Source organism: Coffea eugenioides, unplaced genomic scaffold, assembly GCF_003713205.1.
Source record: "Coffea eugenioides isolate CCC68of unplaced genomic scaffold, Ceug_1.0 ScVebR1_97;HRSCAF=451, whole genome shotgun sequence".
Classification (NCBI taxonomy): Eukaryota; Viridiplantae; Streptophyta; class Magnoliopsida; order Gentianales; family Rubiaceae; genus Coffea; species Coffea eugenioides.
Window position 1 is genome coordinate 582,259 of NW_020864863.1, and position 15,726 is coordinate 597,984.

The window sequence follows — 15,726 nt, forward strand, 5'->3', positions numbered from 1 at the left end:
AAACATACAAAAAGTTACCACCTGGATTGGGTGACGTGGTAAATCTGCATTTTATCAGCCTCAGAAATGGAAAGGTTTAAGCTAGACACCGCAGAACAGAGGCAAAAGTAGTACAAGACTCATGTTTACACGATTCTCAAGGCAAACCGGATCAAATAATGGTGGCAAATCCATTACTATTTATTTTTTTTTTTTTTTTTTTTTTTTTTTCTTGCAGGAACACTGCGTTCACAAATGACAGCGATCATTCTCTTTTTCAAACCTAAAGCAATGTTATTCACAAAGTTGGATTATAAGGACCAACGTCAGCCATCGCTTCAACTACAGAGATCCAATCTCTCTTTAGGTACAAAAATTGGAACTACTCTCAGGTAAAAATGCAATTCATCGTTTCAAACTTCCCCAGTGAAGTCCCGTTTTAAAATTCCTTGTTCGGGCCAGTCCCGTTTTAAATTCCTTGTTCGGGCCAGTCCCGTTTTAAATTCCTGTTCGGGTCAATCCTGTTTTAAATTCCTTGTTCGGGCCAGTCCCGTTTTAAAATTCCTGTTCGGGTCAGTCCCGTTTTAAAAATCCTTGTTCGGGCCAGTCCCGTTTTAAATTCCTTGTTCGGGCCAGTCCCGTTTTAAATTCCTGTTCGGGTCAGTCCCGTTTTAAATTCCCTGTTCGGGTCAGTCCCGTTTTAAATTCCTTGTTCGGGTCAGTCAGTCCCGTTTTTAAAATTCCTGTCCGTTCAAATCATTTTGCAGCCGAATAACACAGGTAAGTATTTGGTGTCTACTTCTTTGTCTCAAGTTTTTTCAAAACTCAAACAAAGAGGGGCAAACTGTAGACACCAAATTTTTAAATAATTTGTATGTTGCATCTAATTCATGATTTTGTTTTAGATTGTCTGCATTTTAGTTGTTACCTTTTTATTTGTCTTTTATTTGCTAATTATTTGTCATATTAATTTTGTTCACGTTTTAGTTTTAGTTTTAGTTTTAAGTTTTAACGTAAAATTTGTGAAAAAAGAAAAGAAAAGAAAAGAGGAAATTAATGAAAAATGGAAAATTGTGCTTTGTGGATTCTAGTTTATTTAGATTTAGTTTCTATCCAATGTTAATTAAATTTTTTGGTTGTTTTTGTTGTTTGTTATCTATTTTTATTATCAGTTTTATTTAATTAATTTCAAAAAAAAAAAATCAAAAAAATCACAATTCTATTTCTGCCGAATCCATTTCCACTTCACATTCTAGTATTTTCTATCCTTAGTGCCGGTTTCTTTCTCCACTACCACACACCACTATATCAACTACTAATCACCACAACCCTTGGGATTTTTTTTTTCCACATTTCCATTGCCTTATTCTGCCGTGAGCTGTGAGGGAGCAACTACATAGGAATTAACGACCGAGAGGGAGAGCTGAGCATCTCATTGTTTCCTTTCGGCCGTAAGCTAAAAAAAGAGAGAGGGAGACCTGCTGCTCACTCTTTACTCCAGCCGTGAGCAGGTGGAAAACCGAGAGCTATATTATCTTCAATCCAGCCGCAAGTTTGAGCAAGGAAAAGGGAGAGTGGCGGACTGAAATTTCTGGACTGACCGAGAAGGAAGAATTTGCAGCTGCTAGTCGTGTGTTTTAGGCTTCAAGCTAAGGTAATTTCTGAACTTAGATGAGTTGTTTATGGGTTGATGAAGCTGATTATAAGCATGCATGTGGGATTGTGTGGTTAGATGATAGCTTAAATCATAGAAAAATCTGTTTGAGAAGGAAGTGAAGCTGACGAAAGCTTGAGCTGGAAGTTTCGGTTTTTAATTTGCTAGCTGTGATGATCTGAGCTTAATTTTGGACTCAACCTGATAGATAGTTTCTTATTTGATGTTGCATGTGAACTACGTGGCTTGAATTTCGGTTGCATGGCTGGAAATTTTAATGGAAGTTGATGGATTGCTGAAACAATTTTTCCAGTTTAGCCGTTGAAGTTGTTTTGGAAATTGCATGGGTATTTTAGCATGAAATTTGCTGGAAAGTGGTTGATTTTCACTTGGTTAGGTGTTTGACTAATTAAAATTAGATGATTAAGCTTTGCAGGAAGTTTATTGGTCCGGCTAAGCAAGAGAAAAAAAATTGAAATAGTGAACGGCTACATGCAAGTTCATCCAAGGATGGTGAACAGAATTTCTGGATTTGTGGATGTTTATAGTAGCTGTCCGAACTTGATCTGAACTTGAAATGATAGTAATTTCATTAAGTAGCCTTGCATGTTAGTTTTGGGTACTTAACACAATGATTCAACTGAGGTAAATTCGGATCTAAGACCAACCAAGTGCTGGAAAATTTATGTGATTTGCCGAGGGAGTGAAACTGGAATTTGCAGTTGTTGTTGGGATTTTTTCTCTGGAAAATAATGCTTGGAAATGCACGAAAATTTTTTTTTTTCTCGCTTTTGGACAACTTAAATGTGTGGTTTCAATTCTGCAACAAGAGCATGCGTTTCATTTAATCGATAGTTTGAAGCTTTGGTATTTGCTATGGTGAAAGGGATAGAAAATCATGGCAGAAAATGGCAGCAAATGAAACATCTCAGAAGCTGAAGTTTCTTGCCATTGCACGCATGCTTTCCAGATTTTTTTTTAATGATATTTGGCTGAGTTTTGCTTGTTTGGATTGGGATGTTTATGTGGTTAGTTCCTTAGCCTAAAACTGTGATGTTGGGAACGAAATGCAGCTGGTTTCTTTCTCAAATTAGTTGCGGAAGCCTGTGCATAGAAGCTGCTGCAATGAGCTCAAAGCTCTTGGTCCTGTTGCAGCAGTATGCGCAAATATCTTTTCTTTTCCTTAGATGGCCGAAGCTTTGGCTTTGTTTCAAACGTTTGATTTGATTTGTAGCTTGACTGAAATGTCCTGTGCATGATTGGTAGTTTGGTGCCGAAGGTCATCAGTAATTTCTGGTTTTGATAAATTAGTTGGCATGATGAAACGACAAGTTTGGAAGCAAAAATGCAGTAGTCTTTATGTTTTAGTGGCAGAAACAGGTTTCCTACGTGAGTTGCATGCATTTTGCATGAATAATTTCCAATAATTACTCTTTAACCCCTCAAGTCCCTTCTTATTCTACCATGGCCTAAGCAATTGAAAAGATTAATCAATTGGGTCCTTCAAGTTTCCTTTCCCTTTTAACTTGGAATTTCGTTTGATGAATATGGACTTGTTTGATTATCTAAAGGGATCTAATGGTTCAATTTCATAGTTATTAGTGGTTCTTTAATTTTTGTTTTTGAAGAATTTGTGTTGTTTAATTTACTATTAAATTGGTGCATTAATCCTTTGTTTAGTGGTTTTAGCTCCAATTTAGAACCTTTTCCAACTTATTAGCACCACAAAAGGGGACGGTATACTTTCTTTTATCTTTTTTTGTATCTCCCTATGTGATCCAACGTGCTAAATGAAAATTGCATGCCTACTTGGTTTTCTTAAATGTTTATTAATGCCTTTCATTTATTTACTTTTATTTCATTTTTAAGTCTTTCTTTTTATTTCATTTATGGGGTATGTGTACACCTCTTGGCTTGTAATAGATAGGGCGTAGCAAGTAATTTGGTCCATTTTCCCTTTCCCCTTTGTTTTAGTTAGCAAATGTAATGGTTGCATGCCTATGTGTTATATGTTAAATGCTTTATTAGGATCTTGCATTTAGTCGAGCATGATGAGTGCTACATGATTTAAGTGATTTGCATGTTTACTCGCTTTTTGTAGTATAGATGAATGGAATGGATGAATGTACGTCACCACACTAGTCCAACGCTAGTTGTGGTTCATTTTTTTCACTAATCTAATGATAGTAGAATGTCATAGAAAGGGCTAGTCCAATGCTAGACCCAATAAGTTCTTTTTTTCCTTTTTTTTCATTAAATGCATGATCACCACATATCACTCATTTTTCCTTAGTTTATCATTTGGCATGTTCCTCAAACCCCTTCCCCTTCACTTTAGGACTTGCATCTCATGCTAGTTAGGGTTCATTTGCGTGAAAACCCCCTTGGGTAAGGGAAACGAGCGAGTGTGGCTTCAAAATAGCCTTAGCACGCTAGTTTTCCCTTCTAATCAAAGGGAAAATTGAAATCACAAAAAAATAGAGGTCATCCCCGTACCCGACCTGATGCATTCCTCTAAGTTCATGCATTTTCATATCATTTTCTCACTATTTCTCTCACTAAATATATATCTTAAATCCACATGCCATAATCACACACTTCTTCACTTTCTTTATTTTGTCCTTTCACACATTGCACCCATTTTACTTATATTTACTATTTTCGTTCACTTACACACGAGCACTTATATTTTCATTCATTTGCACACAAACACTTTCAAATGGCACACATGCATTTTTCCACACTTTGCACACTTACACTTTTATTTTGTGTCCTCATTTGCATCATTCACGATTTTCTATGAGGTATTTCTTATTGGCCTTCACAATTCATGTGAATGGGACCACAAACCTCATAAGAGACATTTCTTAGATTTAGGAGTGCATTTCTCATTCATTAGTCTTTGTCCAAATTTGCAATACATATTTTTGGTAGAAAATATAGGAAAATAAGGGTTAAATCACGCAACTAGCCTTGGCTAGGTCGAAGGGGTGCCTTGGATTTTTGTCCTTGCCTTCCCCTTCGTCAAATGTGACTCCCGAACCTTTTTCTTTGTTTACGTGGACTAGGAGTCGTTCAAAAAGGTTTTCTTGCTTTTTTCTTAAAAATTCACTATTTGGGTGACTTGGTACACCCTAACTCTATACCAAGTGGCGATTCCATTTTTCAAATAAAAATCCTTTTTGAACTATTTTTTTCTTGGGTCAAATCGTCGCATTTTCAAAAGTCCCATTTAGACCCATTTCTATTTTTATCAAAAAATTCATTTTTTCCCAAATCAATAAAATTCAACAAAACAATTATTTTATTTTTTCCAAAAAGTGGGGCGCGACACTTTATATATCCTTAATTTTTCAAAAACTACCCAATGCTAGAAAAATCATCTAAAAACTATAATTACTCATAAAATCCACCAAGAAAATTTTCCTAAGCCAGAAAATGCAGAAAACATGCAATTAAAGGGAAAAAACCCTAGGAAAATTATTAGGGAATTTACGGGTTCTCACAGAATCAGGCTTAGGTTAAAACATGAAAGTTGTATAAAATGGTGTTAGCTAGCTGCCTGTAAAATTTTAGCTCGATCCGAGCACTGTATCATGTGAAATGACCGAAATACCCTTGACTGCCATAAATCCCTGTTTCACGTCCAGATTTCTATTTTCGTGGAGATTTACATTTTTTACCATGAAAATGCATGATTTGGCTTCTGAGGTCTTCATAAGAAATGTAGGTATATGTCTTGGCTTCGAAACGCCATAATATTCGTTTCAATCCGATAAGGGTAGCTTCAGTTATGGATATTGTGCCGAAAGGTGTATTTGATAGTTTATGATGTGTATGTGGTTAATTTGAGATGAATTGGTGTTGCTTGTAGGATGGAAAAGTAAGGAAATTAAGGGGATATGCTGTCCGACCTTTGAAAGCATTTGATTGCTTTGAGTTTGAATTGAAGGGCTTGGATTTGGGCAAGGTAATGATATATGATGGATGATTCCTGAGCCGTGGAGGTGAGTGATCTCCAAAACTATTGCAAAGTTACTTTTGAATGTTTTCTTGCATTGTTACTCAATTGCATATCATGTGTGCGCGCATGTGAGTCCATAACATGATTTGGCTTAACTGAGTTCTTGGGAATTCGTGTGCTTATATCCAACGTCTCCATTATCTGTTTACTAGTTATTTGGAGCACGATGGCTCCTCATTCCTGTTTATCTGTTATCTGATCTATTTGAGCGTTGGGTGTTTAAGTGCAATGATTTCACTGGCTCACGAGAGCAAAAATACGTACATTTGATCTTGGAATCATGACATCATTGAAATGCATTAGTATGAAATATATTTGATTATTGATTTTATTGGTTACTCACTGAGTTTTTAGCTCACCCTAAAAATATTTTATTCCCCTCCACAGGGCTCGTGCAAAGGAAGGCTTGTAGTACTTATTCACGTTGCGGGATGGCATATATCTTGTACAGTTCGGATTTGGAATCATTTTATGTATAGTTGGGAATTGTTTCCCTTTCGCTTATGACATGTAATTATTGGAGAATTTGATGTAATATTTGAGATTTATATTGTAATCTATTTGAGGATTGTAGTGAGTGAGTGAGTCCCGGCGAGAGCTGGGCAGGCGGCCCGCCGAACCCTTTGGTTCGCCTTAGGGGGAGGTGGGGCCGTCACATATAGTACATCCAAATGTGATAAATCTTAAGGGTAAAATAAGAAAATCTTTGACTAAATCACGTAACTAGCCTTGGCTAGGTCGAAGGGGTGCCTTGGATTTTTATCCTTGTCTTCCCCTTCGTCAAATGTGACTCCCGAACCTTTTTCGTTGGTTTACGTAGACTAGGAGTCGTTTAAAAGGGGTTTCTTTCTACCTTTTCCTCTAAAAATTCATTTTAGGTGACTTGGTACACCTTAACTCTATACCAAGTGGCGACTCCGATTTTTATTTCAAAAACCCTTTTTAAACTATATTTTGGGTCAAATCGTCGCATTTTCAAGTCCCATTTAGACCATATTTTTCATTTTCTTTTTAAATCAAAAATTCATTTTCCAACCAAAAATTGAATCAAAATTCACCTTTTAAACCATTTGATTTATTTTATAAAAAATGGGGCGCGACACAAGGATTTCGTGTGCAACGCATCAGACTGATTTAGTTGTTTTAGCAGTTTCCGTTATTTCCAATTATTTTCTATTTTTTATTGCTTCCAATTGGGTCTTGTAAGCCTACTAAGGCATATCTAGTATGTTAAGGAATTAGTTATGTTTTGGTTAAGTCTTTCAATTCAATTAGGAAACTTACCTCTTTCGCGAAGTTTTAGGTTAAGTTGTTTTGTAAGCCTATAAAAGGCTGCTCAATTCCATAGAGAAGGGACTTTTTTTTGGGACAATTTCAGAAATTAAGAGAGTTTCTCTAGCTTCTTGTAAGCACCCTTGAGCACCTTTAGAGGATCTAAAGTGTTCGTCGACTTTATCAATCAAGGAACACGCTTGATTGTGGTGTCTTCTATCGTTCGAAACTATCTCGCGCTGCCCTTGATAGTCTAGGTGTGAGACCCCGGTCAGTTCTTAAGTTTGATATTAGGGTTATATTCACTATTTGTGCGGTAACATTTGGTTTTGGAATACTTCGAAAACCCTAAGTTGGGGTTAGGATTGAAACCCTAGTTTTTTTTGTATTAATTATAAGTTCGAGTGGTGATTAAGTTAGTTATGCTAGTGTGTGTTTTAGTGCGGGTAAGTATAGGATTTGATCCATTTTATATAGGTTAAGTGAGTTTAAAAGTTAGAAAACCCTAAACTAGAAAAGTTTCTAGTGTTATGATTTGTTAGAATTTTAAGTTGGGTTTAAAACCCTTAATACTACCCATGACAAAAGGTTGTTGTTTAATTGCTTTTATGTGGGATTAAGTATGATTAAGTATAGGTGATTAATATAGGAGGGTGATTAGTGAAGTAATTAAGTGTGGTTAAGTGTTTTAGATTAGATTAAGTTATAACCTATGGAGTTAATTGAAAGATTATCAAATGTTTAAGGGCAAGAGTTGATCAAATGCAAAGTTGAAGGTGTAAGGGCTTGAGAGCAAAAATGAAGCTTTTGTGTGATTGGTGGAAATAGAAATATCTTTCAAGGCTTTGACCATCTTGTATATATCATAGGATTTCCATAAAAAAAACAAAACAAATAAGAAAGAAAAGAGAGAGAGAGGGCCGGCCACCTTGAGGAAAAAAAACTAAGGGAAGTTGGCAAAGTTCAACCAAATTTCTGCTATAGATCTTCATCTTGAAGCATAAAGAATCCATCTTGGAGTTGGGTTGAGTTCATTAGCCATCATACAACCTTCATCTTGAGGTAAGAAAGCTTTTATACAAAGTTAAAAGTGGTTAATGATACTTGAAATGGGGGAAATGATGATAATAGTTGTTAGTTGTGATTGATTATGGTTTCACTTGTGTTTATCACTTGTTTTTATGGAGTAATTTGGTTAAATTTGGGCCTTGATGATTCGGCCATAGGAGCCCTAATTAGGGTTTCATGCTAAACAAGTTAATTAGCTCTAATGTTGTGCTATGAAGATTGTAGTGGTTGTGTTTGATGATTGGTTTCATTGGTTTGGTGAGTGAATGGTAAAAACTGATTTGGATGATGAAACCCTAGGTTTCCTTAAGTTAGTTCAGCTTGGTTAATGTTTAGTGAGTTAGGGTTTGGTTAGTAGATGGTTAGAATAAGTTCAATGGTGCAAAAAGTTAGTTTAAGGATCATGGTTAGTTTTTGGGTAATTTGGTAGTGTCTTAGAGGGAAGTTTCGGACCTTTGGTAGGTCATTTAGAAGCTGGTACATATGTGTTTCTTTGGTATGAAAGTAGTTAGAAAACTTGCAAGAGAACCATGAAAACGAACCATGCGTTTGCGTTGCGCGGAACCGTTCAAAACCCCAAACAGGGTAGCCCAGAACCTGAACTTAAGCTCCATTTTTCTTGATACTACGTATTGATTCAGAAGTTTCTCAAAACATGAAAGTTGTAGCTTCTTAAGTTCTTGTTGTTCCTACAAAATTTCAGCCTAATCCGATCAGCAGATCCTGAGTTATGACTAAAACACTTATAGTCATGCAAAACTGTGGTTTTGGTGACGTTTCTGGATTCAGCCTCTGACCGTGTTTTTTCCGTTTTGATAAATACCTGCATCAAGGAAAATTTTCAAAGTACAACATGTACAAAAAATTTCTTACATTATTTTGCAAAATGATGCAATTACTACTCGTGAAAGGAGTAGTCTTATCGAAGTAAAATTTTGAACAATAGATTTGAAGGTGTGACGCCCCCACTTCTCCCAAGGGCGAAACCAAAGGTATCCGCGAGACGCCTGCCCAACTCTTGCCAGGACTCGAGACAATTCTAATTCAAACTTAAAGTCTAATACTAACAATGAAAGTCGGAATAAAGGTACGAAATCATTTCCATACATAAATATTCGATCTTACATCACAATTTCAAATTTACAATCACTTTCCCCAAAATATACAACATCCACAAGTGTCTAGTCGATTACAATCAAAACAATAATATAAAAGTGCCTCAAGTCGGCATTTCCATAACTTCTTCCATTCCGGTTCCTATTAAGGAAAACAAACTATTGGGATGAGGCAATACTCAGTGAGGTCAAGAAAGTCATGCAAGCACGTAGTTCAAGTATCAATAACATTTATGCCATAAATAAAGTGATAAAGTCAAGTAATTCACAATTATCAATTTAAACACATTTGAGTAGGATACAAGAACTCTCAGGAGCTAATTTTCATATGCTTTGCCAATGCTCGATCCATTACCTCCACGAGTTGACACTCCGTCAACCGGGTAGGTTTTGAAGTCCGTAGAAGCTCCACTTACTACCTCCAGCCAACATTCCACCCTCTCGGATCCGTAACCAATCACGCACGAAAAAGGCGATACTCGACGAGTATGCCGAACAAGATCTCAAAAGATCAAGTTTTGTTTTGTTATTCTCTTGATTTATCAAGCTTCTCGACCAAGCCCATGCCGGCTCGAGTTACAAGATTGGCTAAGAGAATTGGGCATCCCCATAAGTCGAGGAGGTTCACTCCACTCGACAACACGACAAGCACGACAACACGACATGCAAACGTAAACAAGTATATTTTGCCGACGAGATTCACTCCAATCGACTTTGAAAGTCAAGTTTAATGTAAGTAAAGTTTGAGTAAAGGAGAGCGAGTGCGATAAAGTAAACACTCATCTCACCAAGTGATATTCACGTATATAAGCAGATAAATTAAGTAAACACAACAAATCATGCACTTGACACTCATCGATTCAAACTAAGTGAGCACACAAAGCTTTAGGTGTCCCCACCGAGATTCCCTTCGAAATCTCCTTGAGCGCCTGGACAATTAACAAATATTTCTCACTCACAATCACGTATTAATTAAGAAAGAAGGCACACTTAATTTGACTAGTTGATACCTCGAACACGAACCTTAACCACTCAAAATAAAGGTTCAAAAGTGAGGATTTATTAGCACAAGAAAAACTGATTTTCTTCATGAAATATAGTTTAAAACGATCAATCATTATCAAAGGGTAGAGAAAAGTTTCCAAAAATTCATTTCTCATCAAGTTTGAAAATTTCAGTTTTAAGGAGAAATTTTTAAAAATCATATCCTGCACTCCTTAGGTCCAAAATTGGAAAATTTTATACCGTTAGAATCTTGTTTCAAAGTACTAAAAGTTCATAGAAGACACTTTTCCAAGATTCTAAATGAAAAACACTCAAATTTCAGCTTAAAGTGGCTGATTCGCACTACAAGACAGTTTTAGTCTTATTTTTCGGCACACTTTGGAAATTCAGAAAAATTCACAGAAAGTGAACTAGGCTCTAAAATTTGTAACTCAATTAGAATTCCAACCAAGGTTTAAAACACAACAAACGGAACTGAAATCGGAGTTTTGAACATTCAGATATAGCAGCTCAAAGTTGGTTGCATTTTATAAACTGTTCAGTCATTTTCCAGATTTGAAAGGCTATCTTTGAAGTATTATTTTGGCCATCGAATTGGCATTGAAAATATACCAAATTTGTACACTAAATCTTCCATATATTAACTATATGTCTACTAAATTTCACTTAAAAACTCATGTGGGAAGGCAGTTAAAAAACTACTGAAGTTTGTGAAATTCTTCAAAACAAATCTGCCAACTCAAGCTTCTCTTTCCTTTTCAAATACTTTGTATCATGAAATCAGCCCAATTTTTGGGTCATTTGCAAAACCAAGGTCCAAGAAACCTTTCATAAGCAATTGTTAGTTGGTTGACATCAAAATCTCCAAATAAAACCTCTCACAAGCAACCAAACCAGTTGGCCAGCATGAAAAGAGGGTTTTCCAGATTTGCTGCAGTTTGGGACTTGGACCATAACTCACTCAATACAACTAGAAATTGAGTATGGTTCATGGCGTTGGAAACTAGATTCAACAGGATACATTTCATTAGAGCAACTCATTTTGAAATTCAGTTGGAAAGTGAGAGAAAACAGAGCCACAAGTTGCAGCTTCTAGCTTTCCCTCGGTTTGACATTGAAACAGGACAGCAGACTTTGCTCAATCACTACAGATGACTCAGTTCTAATTAGAAGGTGCATGACACACCGTTAGAAAACTACGGATGTCTAGTTTTGAATGCCGCTGACGGCACTCAATTCCGATGTCCGGACAGGAGATATGATTGTTCAAAGAACACTATCAGAGGACCACTGTTACCCGTTTTCCAGATTTTCTCCTTGCCAAAATTCAATTTTTATCCAACCAACCCAAATGATTTTTGGTAGAAAATTTATACACACCACACACAACATATATACATCAGATTCAAGGTTATTTGAGCATCAAAAATTCGAACCAAAGCTTCAAGAAAAACAGGGCAGATTTTCGGTCAGCAGCCCAAGTGAAATTTCATTCGGTTTCCTTCAATTCGCTACCCATAATTAACTTAAACAACACTAAAACAACTCAAACCAACCATTATATCATCATATCAGTCCATATATACAAGGTGAAAATTCATAGATCCCACTCCAACCATTTAAATCCAAATAACAACATCAATAATGAAGCTACAAGCTTCATAGCCACGATCGAACCCAATATAGCCAAGATTAAGTGGTTTGATGATTATCTTCTACTCCTTGAGTGAAAATCAGAAATTTTGCACCTTTAAAACCCCAAGAAAACCGTGAGATGATGTTTACTTCCTAGTCCAAGTGAATCTCCAAGTGATTTGCAAGTTGTATGCAAAATTTAAGGTGATTTGGAGGAAGATTGGTTGGTGTTTTGGTGAAGAATTGGAGCAAGACTTGGAGTGGTTTCTTTCCTCCTTTCCTCTTGAAGGTTCGGCCAGCTTAGATGAGAAGAGAGAGAGAAATGGCTGATGACTAAAGCTTCTCTTGGAAGCTTGAAAACTTGGGGCCAAAGTTTGTGAAAAGTCAACTCCTAGTAGTGTCGCGCGCGCACGTTTCGTGTCCGTTTTCTCTCAGATTTATTTCACTTGTGCACTAAACCTCCAAATATAATTCATTTAGTACTATAATTATTCATTCGTAGCAGTCCAAAAATAAATTTCTAAAGTCCATCAGTTAGTCGCGCGCGTGAAAAAGCGAACTTCCGACTCGCGCGCGATAAAGAGCAATTTTTTGAACTCATTCACCACTAATGCCTCAATTAACTTTTCTTAGTCTATTATTATTCATTCTTAATTCTCCAAAACTAATGCACTCTCAGATCAAATTTACCTCAAAAAATGTGTACTCGTTATTTCTTACTGAACGAGTCTCCGAAAAATAAATGTTTCTAACGAAACGTTTTAGAAATGTAAGTGAGACATTGTTTCGTGTAAATGGATTTAAAATGGTTGAAATAAATTATTCAGAGAAAACGGGTGAATAAATATTTAAATAAGCTAGTAATATACGATAAAATACGAAAATTTTCGGGTCCTCACATCCTCCCCTCCTTAAAAAGAATTTCATTCTCGAAATTCACACTTAAGATAATAGTCATACCCCTTAATAGTCACACTTATCAGATCAATCAATAACTTACACTCTTCAACCTATATCTCACAATTTCTATTCACCTAATTAGCAATCAAACTTTGATTCTATTTCATGAATCTAGGGTTTTGCAAAAGTGTGTGTCGTACTATGGTCATTTAGAACCTTAACTAAATAATGGAAAGCAAGAATCATACCTTCAATGACCTTAGCGAGATCGGAAACCTGTTGATAGTCTAATGCATAAATCCTAGTTGGCGCTTTAGATCGGCTTCCTCCACCACTAGATTGTTTAGATAACGACTTGTCTGGCCGTTAAGCACTACCTGCTTCCTTCGGTATACTCGGACAGTTCGCGATCTGATGTTCAGTGCTGCCACAGTACAAACACTTTCCTGATTTCTTCCAGCACTTATTCTCTGTATGGTTAGGTTCACGACAATAACCACAAATAACTTGAGGAGCCACAACCTAACCACTTGGAGGTGTCTTCCTCGGTTGACCTCATCCATTGTGGCCTCCTCTTGATTGAGTCCTTTTTGGTGTACTAGATGTCTCTACTCCTCCTGTTCCTTTTTCCTTTTTAGAAGGTGGGGCACCCTTATCTGCTTGTCCAAGAGGATGACTAGGAGTGCCCCTTTTTTTGGCATGAAAATCCTTAACTTGCAGTCTTGCACTTTCGACTCTCTGTGCCTTCTCTAGGGTTTCGGTGAAAGTAGAGATTTGGACCGCTGCTAATCTCTCTTGAATCTCCATGTTAAGTCCCTGTACAAATCACCTTATCCCTTTCCTCCCAATGGCTACAATTCCAGCGGGGACCTAGAAAGTTTAGTAAATTTCCCTTCATACTCAGCCACGCTAGACGCCTCCTGCTTCCCTTTTATGAATTCGTCCTCCCATTTTACTTGAATCAAGGGCCGGAGAAACTTCTCATTAAACTCTCTTAAAAGATTTTTCCAGGTCCAAGGGGTTTATGCTCTTTCCCATTTTTCCCTTATCATATCCCATCAAGCGCGTACTGCACCCTCAAACTGAAAGACAGCAAAAGTCACTCGTCTCTCCTCCGCATAATTTAGGGCGGCGAAAATATTGGTCATTCTTTCTAGCCAATTCTCCGCTAATTCGGGGTCAGGTCCTCCAATAAACTTAGGCGGATTAAATTTCAGAAACCTCTCCAAGGCTCTATCTTCCCCTCTATCCTGTCCCTCAAGTTGGTTAAGTGGTCCTGGACCCTGTCTCTCAGCTAACCGTTCAAGAATATCAGTCATTCTATTAATGGCAGTAACCACTTGGTTACCCTCTACATTCTCTTGTCCCTGGGTCGGTCCAGTTGTCGATCCTTGTTCATCCCCTTGAGGTTGGTTTTGCCTAAACCCTCGCCCACGGCCTCTACCACTCCTTCTTCCGTCCATAATCCTAGTTATGCCCAGCGCAAGAAATAAAAGTAATTACGCAAGGCAATACTTAGAACAAGGACTAATCATGAAAATATTAAAAATAACAATAATTTACATATATTAACACTTTGAAATTCATACAATTAGCAAGTCATGGGGTATTTAAAAAATATAGCACACAAGTGCCACAAAAGTACTTTTAGTCACATACGACCAAAGTAAATTCAAATGCCTCAAAAGTAGGCTACACAGTCAAGCAAAATACAATGGCCTTGGCACTAGCATCACCCCAACTATTTCTAACCACAAAAGTTAAAAGTCTGTCATTCTAGGTCTAGTCCACTGTAGGGCTATCAGGTGGAACCTCCTCCACCAAGAGCTCGATAATAAATAAGCCTAAGAGACTCTACATGGCCATTGGCATGACTGTTACCATTAGCGGCATATCCATTTCCATTATCCATCCCTACAAAACAACCACAATTCCCAGATTTGAAACTTAAAGTTACTAACTCGCTTAAACATGACTTAAGGTGTAACTAAATTATCTAATCCCAATTCTCAAGTGTAAAGCCTCTAAGATATCTCTTCAAATAAATCTCTAAACCTAGGCTCTTTGCCACCAAATGCCATTTAAGAAACGCTCGAGTACTAATTCTCTTTAACCACCGGAATACAATAGGTTAATAGTCAAGTAAATCCCACGGTCCGGTATCCTAAACTTTTAGCCTAAGATACACTATAAAGATCTGAAACCTAGCCTCTGATACCAACTGTGATGCCCCCACTTCTCCCAAGGGCGAAGCCAAGGGTATCCACTGGATGCCTGCCTGTGACGCCCCGAAAAAAAAGAGTTTGAGAACCCGGAAAATTTTCTAATTTTCTAGGGTTTATTTTACTTAATCGCCCGCCTTTTCTACATTTTCTTGATTAGAAAAATTCCCCAGATAAAGTTTATGAGTAAATATCGTTTTCAAATGATTTTTCTAGTATCGGTTAGTTTTTGAGAAATTAAGAGTATATAATGGACGTGGGACCCACTAGTGCGAAAAGTTCGGAAAAATTCGGCCAATTAGGTTAAATTCCGGATACTGTGTGAAATTTATCGGGTGTTAAGAGATAAGTAGAGGATGTGAAGTGATTGATGTGAGAGGAAAAAGAAAAGATAGGATTGCATTAATGAAGGTGACAAGTGTCACCATTGTATTGGAAATAGCTTATGACTTACTATTCATTTTCTTGAGTTTTTGACCAATTGCTTAAATATCTCAAAAATCACACAAAATTCATTCTTGTCTTCAACCTCTTGGCCGATTCTCTCTCTAGCAAAGAAGGAAGAAAAACCTCTTCAAAGTTTGGCAATTATCTAGCTCAAATCCTCCAAAACACTTGCTTGATCTAGTTTCTACTCCATAAAATCCCTCCATTTGGTGCTAGTGAGTGATTTGGTGAAGTTTTTTGGAAAAGCTAAGGTGTCCTACAACTCTCCCTCTCTTGTTTACTAGGTGAGTGGTATATGAACTTTCCCCTACACTTAATGAAGCTTAATTAGTGCCTAGTGGTAGTTCAAGTGATGAATTTTGTGGTTTACTTCTTGGTTTTGGATGAATTGATGAAGTTTTCAAT